The sequence below is a fragment of the Cupressus sempervirens genome, chromosome 7 (genome assembly GCF_028749045.1).
Source record: "Cupressus sempervirens isolate cs-2001-9-10 chromosome 7, ASM2874904v1, whole genome shotgun sequence".
In the NCBI taxonomy this organism is placed as follows: Eukaryota; Viridiplantae; Streptophyta; class Pinopsida; order Cupressales; family Cupressaceae; genus Cupressus; species Cupressus sempervirens.
The window spans coordinates 380,735,481-380,749,560 of NC_143124.1; the positions used below are offsets into that span (position 1 = coordinate 380,735,481).

General features: G+C 34.9%; 1 pseudogene; it reads left to right on the forward strand.

Annotated features, from left to right (window-relative positions):
- Window positions 1–1,624: 1,624 nt before the first annotated feature.
- Window positions 1,625–14,080, forward strand: part of LOC149547067 (subtilisin-like protease SBT1.8) — a 78,770-nt pseudogene continuing 66,314 nt past the window's right edge.

Here is a 14,080-nt window from a genome sequence, read left to right on the forward strand (position 1 = left end):
ATCAACTGACTACTTCTAATTTGAATGCGTTCCAATTCATGTTCAGGTGTCAGTTTCAACCAGTTTGGATCAATTTGGGTCAAAGATCGATTTTGATCAGGAACCTTATTAGCATGGTGATACATATTACAATAAAAAGAGATTTTAGATTCACTAGAAGAATCTGGAGAGAAAAACTCTTCAGGTTCTTCTAGTTCTAGTTCAGGGCTACCAAAAATTCTGAGATGTCTCTCTTGAAGGAGATCATCTTCACTGTCACTTCTGAAAACATCTTCAAGTACTATATCTTCTGAATCTGAAGCTTCAGAGACAATAGTAATGGGTTCATTATGAAGATTAGCAGATCTTAAAGCACGGACACACTTACCTTTTTTCTGTCTGTCAGGGCGCTTATTTGCATAATGATTACCTTTAGAAATGTAGCAGACAGGCTGAAAATCTTTTCTCTTTACTCGATCTTTCTTTCTCAATACAAATTTCTTTCTTTTGAATTTCTTATGCTTTGAGAAAGACTTTCTTCTACTTGGCTGATAGTCATTTTGATATGACTTATAATTTTTCTTTTTTCATTTATCACAACCATAAGAAGTTGAGGCACAGTGGCAGAGTCCACTTTTCAAATAAAGAAAGACTTCTTTTTTCTTCTTACGATTCTATTTTTCTGTATAGAGATCACTATTAATTTCTTTAATGAATTGATAGAGCTATGGGAATGTTACATCATTGATGCTCATGTCTGGAGTGTTCATTATACTGATGAGAATATTTTCTCAGTAGTAAGACTGTAGCTACAAGGGAAAACCATCAAGGAATGTATTGCACATCTAGACGTTATTGTTGGTCTAACCAAATCGATAGAAATTGGCATACTGATCACTACAGTATTGATCTAGTTGACTCATATCACAGATCTTACTTTCTTTAAACTTTTTCAAGGCAGCACATTGTTCATTATCATGTTGTCCTACAAATATCCTGTATAGGGCACTACAAACAGATGTAACACTAGCATTGATTAGATCATCTTTATAATCTACTGGTAATCCATCCCATGCATTCCTAGCAATTCCAGTTAAAGCATTCAAGCCTTTCCTGATGGCTTGATCTTGTGTCATGCTAGCAGCATAGATGGCATTATCCATCCATGTTCTAAGTGCATCTAGAGTGGCTTTATTCTTAACAGGATCATATGAATCCAGATTGATATATGGTGGCACATTTTCATTGAAAGCATGTAGTTGATCAAACAGATCTTGACTCACCATATTTACAGTTTTCCATGTACCAGTAGTAGGGTCAAACTCTTGTGGCTTTGGCTTTGGTACATATAGGACTAATGCTTTTCTTGAACTCATTCCATGTAGGCGTTGGAGATCCGACTAAGAACTTGGAAATTTACTAGGGGGTTTCACAAAGCTAGAGCTGACTTGACTGGACAATTTATCAGCTATCAGATTTTCCACTTGCTTTGGCATATGGCTTATGGCTTGAGCATTAGCAAGTTGTTGGGAAACTATTTGAGTAGTGGTTTGTTCAACTGTGGAAAGCTTTTTAGAAATGGTTTGAGTTGTGGAAACCAAGGTATGAGTAGTGTGGAAAATGTTATGACTGGTTGCAGACAGGGATGACAAACGATTTGTACTATCCACGCAAGGCAGAAGTCACGGTAGAAAAAATAGAGCAACGTAATAAGACTTCTTTGCCTTGAGGTTTCCAAGAAAAGATGGAAAAGAGTTCGAATCTTAGCGCTCAAAAAATGGTTTCTTTTAAGTAATTTTGTTTAAAGTAAATAAAAGTGAGTCAAATGTGATGCATGTAAAGCATATTTGGTTTCGCGGAAAGTTCATGTTGGGGTGTAAGCATCAAAGTTCGTGCTTCTTGTCTGATTAAGATTCAAGTGAAAACTTCATTATATATTTTTTTTAAACGAGTAAAGATTATTTTCTTGTGGTAGAAAGAGGGCTCCTCATGTTGAATTAGTTATAGTAATACAAGAGGAATAGAAGCTCTTGTTCCAATATATTATTTTATTAAATTTTGGTGAAGTCAAATAGCTATAGAAACTACATGGAACCATTTGAAATGTATAAAACAGGTACACACAACATTTTTGTATAAGAGAGATAAATCACAATAAGAACACTACTATGCAATGACAATTATTCAACATAGTTGCATTGATATGTGTACTAGAGGTACTTGTTCTCACTAGCCTTTATATATAACTTGTGGATTACTTGTGTGCAGATGAACCTTAATGCTTCCTCAACACTCTAATCCTAGCATACAACATAACTTTCCTTTAGCTCCTAACTATTTGAAACTACCATATTTTTTCAAATGGCATGTAAAACTCATTCTATAGCTGGTTTGCATGAAATTTAACATAGCCCATATGATATTTATTTTTTGCTAAGTTGGATGAATAGAGTGCCATTTCCAACTCCAATCCCCTATTTCACCATTACACAACATTCCATGCACCATTAAGACTCACAAGTATGAAAATGGACAAGGAATGATTTTCTCATAGATGTTTGTCATTCCCAAAGAGACAATTCTCATTTAAAACATATAAGACAATGAGAACTATGGTATGATCAATCTCCACACAATCTGATTTGCATGACTTTCTCTTCACAAGCTGATTTTCCTAGTGACCAATCTAATTTACTAGCTTCTTGAACAATATGTGGAGAGGCCCAAAAGTCCTTGGAGCCATTTTGTTAGACAATCCATATGCCATTCTTGTGTTTCCAATGTTTCAAGCATTTCAAACATGCAAATGCAAACATAGAACAAGAAAATAAGTGGGTAGAAAATGTTCGTGTTGTCTATTAGAAACATAGAAACAAATTGAGCAATGATAAGTTGTCTATTTCCTCATTAGAATATGGATTTGAAACAAGATGGAGTCTTTAGGGCAGCTTGTAACATTTTTAAGTAGAATGCAAAAATCCACAAAATAGACAAATAAGAATGTAAAGCTTGTGATAAAATGATTAATATTTGTTTCTATTTCTACAAAAAATTATATTTGTCATATTATTTTTGAATTGTCTTCCTCCATTTCACCAAAATAAATATTCATCCCCACTTTAATTATCTAGGATAGTTGAAGCCAAACCTTATTATGAATTTTGATGAATAGTTAAGGCAAAGGGAACATCTAACATAAATTGACATATTTCAGTACATATTTTTTGAAAATTTTATATTTAAATATACAATTATGAAAAGAGTGAAAAGATATATATCCATGCATAGTTTTAAGTTAGTTATATATCTCTCCTTCCTTCTTGTTTCTCTTTCCTCTATTTCTCTCTCGTACCATCATCTTTCCCTCTCCTCCCTTCCTCTTCCTCTCTCCTCAATTTCTCTCTCCTACTAGTCATCTTTCTCGCTCCTCCATTCCTCTTTCTTTCTCCTACCATCATCTTTCTCTCTCCTCCCTCTTTTTTTTTTCCTCTCCCTTTCTCTATCCTCCCTCTCTTTTTTCTGTCTCCTCCCTCTCTCCCTTCCCTTCTTCTTTCTCTCTCCTCCCTATCTCTCTCCTCACTCTTTGTTTCTCTCTCCTCCCTACCTAGGACCTATTATTAGTGATGAACTTGTCACATAAGGCCATGTATAGAAATGAATAAATTAACTTGCCATAACCATTCATTAAGATAAATTTATCATACAATCTCTTTGCTTTTAAGTTAAACAATATATTAATGTTTCTTTAAATAATATAGATCAATAAGAATTTAAGATTGATGTTCATTTAAATTTATGTTTTAGATGTTCATTTAATTATATAGTTAATTATAGTTTAATCTCTCTCTTGCCCTTTTTGATATATTTGTAGTTAAAGACATAGTAGATGTTTGATGGTTTTAAAGATAGTAATTATATTTATGTTTTAGATTTAGAGATGAATTAAATATAAATTAATCCTGGTTTGAACCCTAACTAATACATAATCCCAAACCTTACCCTAATTCTAAAACTAACCCTAAACCTTAAATACATAGAACTAGATAATAATCCTACCATCATCTTTCTCTCTCCTCCCTTACTCTTTCTCTTTCCTCTATTTCTTTCTCCTACCATCATCTTTCTCTCTCCTTCTTTCCTATCTCTCTCTCCTACCATCATCTTTCTCACTCCTCCATTCCTCTTTCTCTATCCGACCATCATCTTTCTCTCTCCTCCCTTTTTGTCTCCTATTTTTCTCTCTCCTCCCTTTCTCTCTCCTCCCTTTCTCTCTCCTCCCCATATTATTTCTCTCTTGTTTCTCTCTCCTTCTCTATCTCCTCCCTTCATCTTTATCTCTCCTACCATCATCTTTCTCTCTCCTCACTCTCTCTTTCTCTCTCCTCCCTACCTAGGACCTATTATTAGCAATGAACTTCTCATATTTAAGTCCATGGATAGAAATTAATAAATTCACTTGCCATAACCATTCATTAGGATAAATTTATCTTATATTCTCTTTGTTTTTAGCTTAAACAATATATTAATGTTTCTTTAAATTATATAGATCAATGAGCATATAAGATTGATGTTCATTTTAATTTATTTTTTAGATGTTCATTTAATTATATAGTTTATTATAGTTTAATCTCTCTTCTTCCCTTTTTGAATATTTGTAGTTAAAGACGTATTAGATGATTTTAAAGATGTAGTTATATTTATATTTTAGATTTAAAGATAAATTAGATATAACTTTATCATACTTTGAACCCTAACCATAATCTAATCCTAACTAGAGTCATATTACTAGAGTTTGAACCCTAACTAATACATAATCCCAAACCTTGTACCCTTATTCTAAAACTAACCCTAAACCTGAAATACATAGAACTAGATAATAATCATACCATCATTTTTATCTTTCCCCCTTCCTCTTTCTCTCTCCTCCCTTCCTCTTTCTCCCTTGTGCCATCATTGTTTTTACTCTTCCCTTCCTCTTTCTCTCTTCTCTATTTCTCTCTCCTACCATCATCTTTTTCTTTCCTACCATCATCTTTCCCTCCTCCCTTCCTCCTCTCACCTACCATCATCTTTCTCTCTCCTCTATTTCTCTCTCCTACCATCATCTTTCTCACTCCTCCCTTCCTCTTTGTCTCTTCTACCATCATCTTTCTCTCTCCTCCCTCTATTCTCTCTCTCTCTCTCTCTCTCTCTCTCTCTCTCTCTCTCTCTCTCTCTCTCTCTCCCCCCCCCTTTCTCTTTTGTCCCCATCTTTTCTCTCTCTCTCTCTCTCCTCCTCTCCTCCCTTTTTCTTTCTCTCTCCTACCATCATCTTTCTTCTCCTTCCTATCTCTCTCCTCCCTACTTAGGATGTATTATTAGAGATGAACTTCTCATATAAGTCCATGTATAGAAATGAATAAATTCACTTGTCATAATCATTCTTTAAGATAAATTTATCTTACAATCTCTTTGATTTTAAATTAAATAATATATTAATGTTTCTTTAAACAATATAGATCAATAAGAATGTAAGGTTGATGTTCATTTAAATTTATCTTTTAGATGTAACTCATTTATTTAAATAGTTAATTATAGTTTAATCTCTCTCCTCCCCTTTGTGATATATTTGTAGTTAAAGACGTATTAGATGATTAGATGGTTGTGAAGATGTAATTATATTTATGTTTTAGATTTAAAGATTAATTAAATATAACTTTATCCAAGTTTGAACACTAACTAATACATAATCCCAAACCTTGTACCCTATTTTTGAAAACTAAGCCTAAAGCTCATATGTGTAGAACTAGCTAATAATCTTACCATCATCTTTCTCTCTCCTCTATTTCTCTCCTACCATCATCTTTCTCTCTCCTCTATTTTTTCTCCTACCATCATCTTTCTTACTCCTTCCTCTTTTTCTCTCCTACCATCATCTTTCTCTCTCCTACCATCATCTTTCTCTCTCCTCCCCTCATCTTTCTCTCTCCTCCCTTCCTTTTTCTCTCCCCTCTATTTACATCAGCATTCTCACTCCTTCCTTCCTCTTTCTCTCTCCTACCATCATCTTTCTTTCTACTACCACCATCTTTCTCTCTCCTTCCTTTCTCTCTCCTCACTCTTTTTTTCTCTCTTCCTCTTTCTCTCTCCTACCATCATCTCTTTCTCCTCCTCTTTCTCTCTACTACCATCATCTTTCTCTGTCCTTACTTAAATTAGTATCAACCTAGATGATGAAATAGATTTCCATTTTTCAAATTAGTGCTAACCTAGATTTCTCTCTCCTCCCTTCCCCTTTTTCCAAAATATGTATTAAGATGTTTAAATAGTTTTAAAGACATGTAATTAGATTTATGTTTTAGATATTTTTAATGAAAAGTAATTTTGTGAATTTTTATGTTGTATATATATACATATACATATGTATATGTATATGTAGATGTATATGTGTGTGTGTGTGTGTGTGTGTGTGTGTGTGTGTGTATGTATGTATATATATGTATGTATGTATGTATGTATGTATGTATGTATATACACATATGCAGATTCTGTTTCATGGATGACATATTTGGTGAGGACCCACCCTCGCCCCCACCATCTCCACCCCCACCTCCACCCCGAACTCAATGACTACCTAGTCTTCCTCCACCACCTACCCTCAAGGAGTTACATGAGAGCATGAGAAGTAACATCTGTGACATCATGCAAGATATTGAGACGCTTAAGCGTGAGACACATCATCCCCCCAAACTACTTTGCCTTATAGATAACATGCAAGGCATTGTGCACTTTGTACAAAACTTAAACTATGGGATGGATAGCTTTTGAGCATGGAGGAAAGACATGTATTCATTTTATTCTAATGGCATGTCTTATAAATAGGTCCATGACTTGATAATAAATAAATGCCATTTAGAAAGATATTTTAAGAACTTGAAGACTGTTGACAAGATAAGTGACAAGAAGCCATGTATATCTATTAGATGGTATACACACCCTTGGATATGAGAGAAATTTTTGGAGTGGTGGTTGATGGTATTTTCCCATACACCACATGCTATCATGAGGTGCCCATCTACTTTCTTAGGAAGTTATGGGTAGAGTTTGAATTGGGTTTGAAACCCAATTATTTGATATGAAACAATTTCAAGGGATCAATAGAGGTATACCTTAGGATAGGCCTGGGGAAAATCTTAGGGATAATACTAGGAATCATCAATGCCCTCAGACTCTTGTTCCTCTTCTTTCACCAATTGTTCTAGCACCTATCTATCATCATGCAATGTTCTTTGCTCTTAGTTCATTGAATGCCATTTCAGAAAATGTAGTATAGCAGTCGACGCAGTGAGGGATATTTTTTCCCTTAGACGCATTTGTACTAGTTGTGGGGATATATTTAGAGGCCTCTTAGAGTGATCCAGATACAAGATAGGATGCCCAACCCATTGAGGGTAGTGATTTTGATGATGAGGCATATGTTGCTCATGGTGGTGGTGATGATGAGGTGTATGTTTCTCATGGTGGTGGTTGTGATGATGAGTTGTGTGTTTCTCATGGTGGTGGTGGTGGTGATTTTGATGTGCCATAATATTTTGACCTTCTTTATGTGGAGGAAGACAATCAGGAGCATCAGGTAAAAATTTAATTATATATAATTTATAAAGTACATAATTAATTACATTCTGCATATGCATAATTGTATGAACCATAATGTCTAGATGATGAATGATATTGTTCATTGTAGGAGACAATATAGCCTTTTGTTGAGGCCTTCAAGTGTTGGCATCCCTCATTAGGTATGCACTTTGAATTAAATTAAAAATAATATACATTGGAACTCAAATTTAATAACATGTCCTAATGCATTTTTTTGTCAGATTTTGTATGGATTGTCATCTATTATATAGCTAGGTGCTTCTATAGCTATTGATCCATCTACTAGTGAGGCACAACCTCAAATACCTACGGTATGCACTTTTAAAGAAATGTTATTTTTGTTGGAATGCTTTAGAATAACTAAGAGAGGGGGTGAATCAGTTATCTAAGGTCCAAATGTATAGATAAAACTTTTTAGTATTTAACAAATACATGTGTGTGCATTGATCATCCATTATCTCAAACCATAGTATATTATAGTCCAAGGTCAAATGAAATTTGCAAAAATGTAAACGTGAAATACTAATGTAGTGCAAGGCAAGAGAATCCCCAAAGGAGATGTCCTAGCCCCTAGCTAATAACCATACAATAGAAATAGAATAAAAATACATGATTTGATACCAAATCATAATAAATTATTCATAGATATAACTAATTGCATGCAATGTGTCAGGCTATAAGGCTTCCTGGTTATGGCCAAATACAAATCAAGTAATAGTTGTAAAAGATCCCTCAAGATCCAATCCAAACACTATCCTAGCTAGTCCACATCTATAACACACAATCTAGATGAAAATACCAAGGAAATCTCAACTTGTGCTCGCAAGCTTACCAAGCAATCTCCTTGCTTTCCAACCACAACCCTATCTCTACTCCAACTTTATCCAAGATCCAAGTGTAAACTACCTCACATTTGGCACTTCTTCTACACACTCACAACTTCATTACAATCCTACTATAATCTGCCTCGCATTTAGTGTTATGTCCATAGACTCAGGAAAACTCACCTTTCAGCTGCTCCCACACTCACTCCTCCTCTGAATGAATCACTCCATCATGAATGACTAAAAGACTCCACAAGACCCCCCTACTTATACCCAACAAAGCCACAATTCAGCCTAGCAATTAAAAATTAAATAAACCTAACATTAAATACTTGAAGAGCCATAAGGCAGTCTCCAACAACAATTAAATATCCAAAATTTGATACCTGAGAAAAATCTCAATATCTCCTAGCTTCGATTGAATTAGAACTTGTGCTTCAAAATGACGGTAGTAATTTAGGTCTTGTACAATCCCTTAATATTGCTAATGCTGATTCATTAAGGATATCTTCACGAATTCATCCTAAAAGTCATGCACATAAACCCATTGTGCAAACTGCCAAAAATCAATACTCCAAGAGAATTGCCATATCTACCAACTTATAATAAATTAGGACTAGTGACCTTTACCAGAGATATTAATTTAGGCCCTCTTCAATCCTTGAACTTGATAGCCTTTGAATAATTATGGAAAATTAGTTACATGGCTCGTAATAGGAACCCAGAAACCAGAAAACACAGTTCCAGCAGCAAGGTAAAATGGCTCAAACTTCAACTCAATCCATCCAATCTCTGTGCAATCATGAGGAAGGTTCTCCAATGTGTCTCTAACACATCCCTAACCATGAAAATTATAACTCCGCCAAAATCCAAGCTCGATGCTCCTACATCAAACTCCCCAAGTAAATAGAGATGTATGTCCCATACTTTGATGCCCAAAGAAAGATCTGCAACCAAATTTTTCTTTACCAAAGGCTTCAACTTTATCAAAGTCAATAGAAAAAAATTTAAAATCAACCATCTATGGTTTATCTAGTGAAACATCAGAATCAAATACATATCAGTAACCCAATTAGCATGCTCACACCCAACAATTAATTGAACATAATGCTTCATCAGCAAACCCTCATCCACATCAACAACTAGTGAATCCACACTAGCAACAACAAACTCCATATCAAAAATAGTATGTAACTCCTCAGCAACATATGCCAAACTCTCAAAACCAACCTTCTCATTGCTCACAATAAGATTCTCTGCAATACATAACTCACCACTAATAGCAATCAGATCATCCATGACCAAGTGCTCTACAATCTCCATGTCAGAATTAGCCAACTAATCATGAAAACCAACCTCTGTCCCGGCATCAACAAGGATATGAATATCTTTAGCAACAACCTACAGCTGCTCTAAAAGTTCTATATCGGACTCCATAATTTGATCAACAATACCAAACTCTTCAACCTCGACCTTGCTATGCCATCTTCTCTCATGAAAAAGTCTTCTAATGTCTAGACAAATCTCTTTTAGATTGGTAAACTCCAACTCCACAAACATCTATGGAATTTCTTCCTCATCCTATCCTTATCTCAATCAATTGAACTAGTTTCAAACCGAGCAACCTCCTCCTTCGCTCGACTAGCCAAACTAGCTTCAAACCAAGTAGACATCTTAGAAAAATTCCCCTCCACCACATCACAAAGATTCATAATCATCTCAGGGTCCAATCCTCTCAAAGCCATCTCCCAAGATCTTCTTAAACCCTCTACAAAAAATCCTTCCCACACTCCATGTGACAACCTTGAATTGTTTGCAAGTTAGATCGCAACCTACCACCTCACATGAACAATCACAAAACAAATCACAAGTCTAGGACCATAGATCTACAATACACAAACTCTTTTTGATCATGCCTCAACAAGATCAAACTTCCATATTTGCATCCATTTATCCATCTACAAGCCCTCTATAACTGCAAGTTAGAACCATGATTTGATATCGAATCATAATAAAATATTTATAGATATAACTGATTACATGCAATGTGTCACGTTGTAAGACCTTCCTAGTTATGGCCAAATACAAAGAAAGTAATAGTTCTCCAAGATCCCTCAAGATCCAATCTAAACACTATCCTAGCTAGCCTAGAACTATAACATAATAGCAATATAGAAGAAACCACCAAGGAAATCTCAACGTGTGCTCACAAGCCCACTAAGCAATCTCTGTGTTTCCCAACCGTAGCCCTAGCTCTACTCCAAATTTATCCAAGATCCAAGTGTAAACTATCTCACATTGGGTGCTCTATCCACACACTCACAAATTCATCATAATCTTGTTGTAAACTGCCTCACATTTGGTGCTCTATCCATAGACTCGGGAAAACTTGCCCTTTAGTTGCTCCCACACTCACTCCTCCTCCTTTGAATGAATCACTCCATCATGAATGACTAAAAGACTCCACAAGACCCCCCTACTTATACCCAAAAAAGCCACAAGTCAGCCTAGAAATTACAAATTAAATAAACCTAACAATAAATACTTGAAGAGCCACAAGTCAACCTCCAACATAAATTAAATATCCAAAAATTGATACCTAAGAAAAATCACAATATCTCCTAGCTCCAATTGAATTAGAACTTTTCCTTTGAACTAAAGGTATTACTTTAGGTCCTCTACAACCTCTTAAGTTCAATAAGTTTGATTAATTAAGGATATCTTTGGATTCATCCTGAAAGTCATGCACAGAAACCATCGCACAAACTACCAGAAATTGATACTCTAGGAGAATTGCCCTATCTCCCAACTTATAATGAATTAGGACTAGATAAATTAACAATAAATAGTACTCTTTTAGCAAACTATGCTTTAGAATTTTTTAGTGAACTATGCTTTAGACTTAGATGGTAGCTTTATGCTTTTTTCTCTAGACTTTGGGTTACTTTGTAAAAGGTTTTGGGTCCTTTAAAACTTTTTTTTTACTTAATGAAAATAAAAGATATTACTCTAGGCCCTCTTCAATCCTTGAATTTCATAGCCTCTAACTCATTGTGAGAAATTAGTTACACAACTCGCAATAGGCACCCAGAAACTAGAAAACACAGTTCCAATAGCAAGGTAAAATGGCTGAAGCTTCAACTCAATCCATCCAATCTCTATGAAATCATGAGGAAAGGTTCTCCAATGTGTCTGCAACACATCTCTAACCATGAAAAGCATAAATCCACCAAAATCCAAGCTCGATGCTCCTGCATCAAATGCCAAAAAATCATTCACACAATTTGACACAAGGATTTTATGTGGAAACCCAATTTGGAAAAAACCACGAGTAACATGCTACCAATTTTCACTCTTCTAATGTGAGCTTTGTGAGGAGCCAACCCTATTAAAGCTTACAATTCACACTGTTAAATGTGACCTTGGTAAAAGGATTTCAATCACCTTGTTAGGAGTGAGCCTTGTTAGAGGACTTTAAAACATTCCATTAGAATGTCACCATGTTAAAGGATTTACTCATGACTATTAGGTCAACTTTAATCCAAAGGATTTATCCAAACTAATATAGTTGTTAGAAAATAATAGTATTCAAAGCTTCACCTCCTTAAGCCTTCATGTTTAGTATGCCAAATGTAGGTTCATTCCTTTGGCCACCAAATGAAACAACACCTCAAGACTCCTTGTCTCTCTCTAGCTTGCACTATGACACTTTGCTTATGGCCTGTTATCTCCTTATATAGAGAATTTAGATCTTTTTTTGCTTCACCACAATCGTCCATCTTAGGGTTAGGTCAGATTCATCGAATCTACCCTCTTTTCCATTTTGTTCACTCAAGAAGCTCCCCTTATAATCCTCTTCAAATTCATTTCAAAATGGTTTATCTTGAATTCTATATCATCATACTTATTTTCCACATGCTTCACACAATCTAAGAAATCAACTTTGTTAGCTCATATTCATCAAATCTTTGGTCAAACTCATTTTACTAGAACTTAGCAATAACATGTTGTTTACTTGGCAATAATCATTTTTTGATGCTCGGTCAACACTAGGTTGCTCGGCATACACTTAATCTTACTAGTGCTCGACACATATTAAACTTCCTTCACTCGACATCTCCTAGATTTCTCTTTGCTCAACACATACTAAATTTTCTCGATCGCAACTAACTTTCTTCTCATCCTGTACTGACTTGCTTGACTTCCACTATTTGCTTAGTCAGACTTGGTAAACATATGTTTTTTCTTAGCCTTCTTCTTATCTTTTCTTAAGTATCCTTTCATTGTAGCCTTAAGTAGATAAATAATACACTATATCATCAAAGTCTTACTTAGTCTTAGTGCTCCTTTTATACACCATATAACTTAGCTTTTCTCTAGTTACTCTTGTTATCCTTTCTTTTAAAATCCTCTTCACCAATCAATAAAATGATATCATTCACACTAAATTAGCAATTATCTCACAACAAGTAGTAGGCCTGACATTAGTGACAAAATAATGATTGTTCTATGATAGGTTTCATCAATCTTCCTCGTTTCTACGCTTCAACAATATTCTTCATTTCAATAATCTCCCTCTTTGGCATTGATGGAAAACCAACACCAAAAATAATACCACAACAAAACTTAATACCTTGTATTGAGATCTCTCCATCTATCAGTATATGTCCTTCTTTTGTATAGGCTACAATCTCTCTCTTCTTCTTCAAATATTCAGTGTAACTCTACCTCTTTCTGGTCTCTCTCTTTTTTGGTACTAACTCTCCCTCATACTTATAGTAACTTGTAGTAAACTTTCCCTCTTTGAAAACAATGCCAAAGACTGGACATCTTTTCATGTAGATATTAGTAATTCAAGTTCTACTTATGTCACCTTACATGTGATTGTAAATCTTCTATTTTAGCTCCTTTCTTACTTCAGGTAGTTCCTAAAGTAATATCCACTGCATCAAGTTCAAAAATATGTCATTCAACTCAGTTGATGTAGTGCACTATTCTTGCTTCTTAAGTAGCTTTGGATAGGGGTATCACCCCTAGCTTACCTCAAAGATATTCATGCGCATCCTTAGGTAAAGCTTTTGTGAGTATATCAGCTATATGTTCCTTTGTATTCACATATTACATTCTCACTTCTTTGTCTTGAACCAACTCTCTCAAGTAATGGTACTTAGGTATGTTTACAGCACTTGTATTATCTTAGTAAATTACCACAAGTTCAGTGATTTCTTCCATCATTCCTTTGAGTAACTATTTGATCACACCACATTTGTGCAATTCACTACAGCCACCACATATTCAGCTTTAGTAGTAGATTGTGAACTGCAGTTCTATTTCTTGCTAGTCAAGGTAATCAATCTTTTTCCTAAGAAAAATGCTCCACCACTTGTACTTTTTCTATCATCAATGTTTCCAATCCAATCAACATCTATATAGGCTTTCAATTCAAACTTGTAATTTTTCTTATAAGGTTAGCTTCCCAACAAATCTTGACATCTCCCTTGTTTTTAATGTTGTTGATTTATACACAATCCATGGAGATGTTCCAAATATAGATGATGTATAGGGAGTGGATTGGCAACATCATCTTTCCAATAAAAAGAAGGAAAAGATTGCCCAAATTCTTGACAAGCAAACTACCTCCA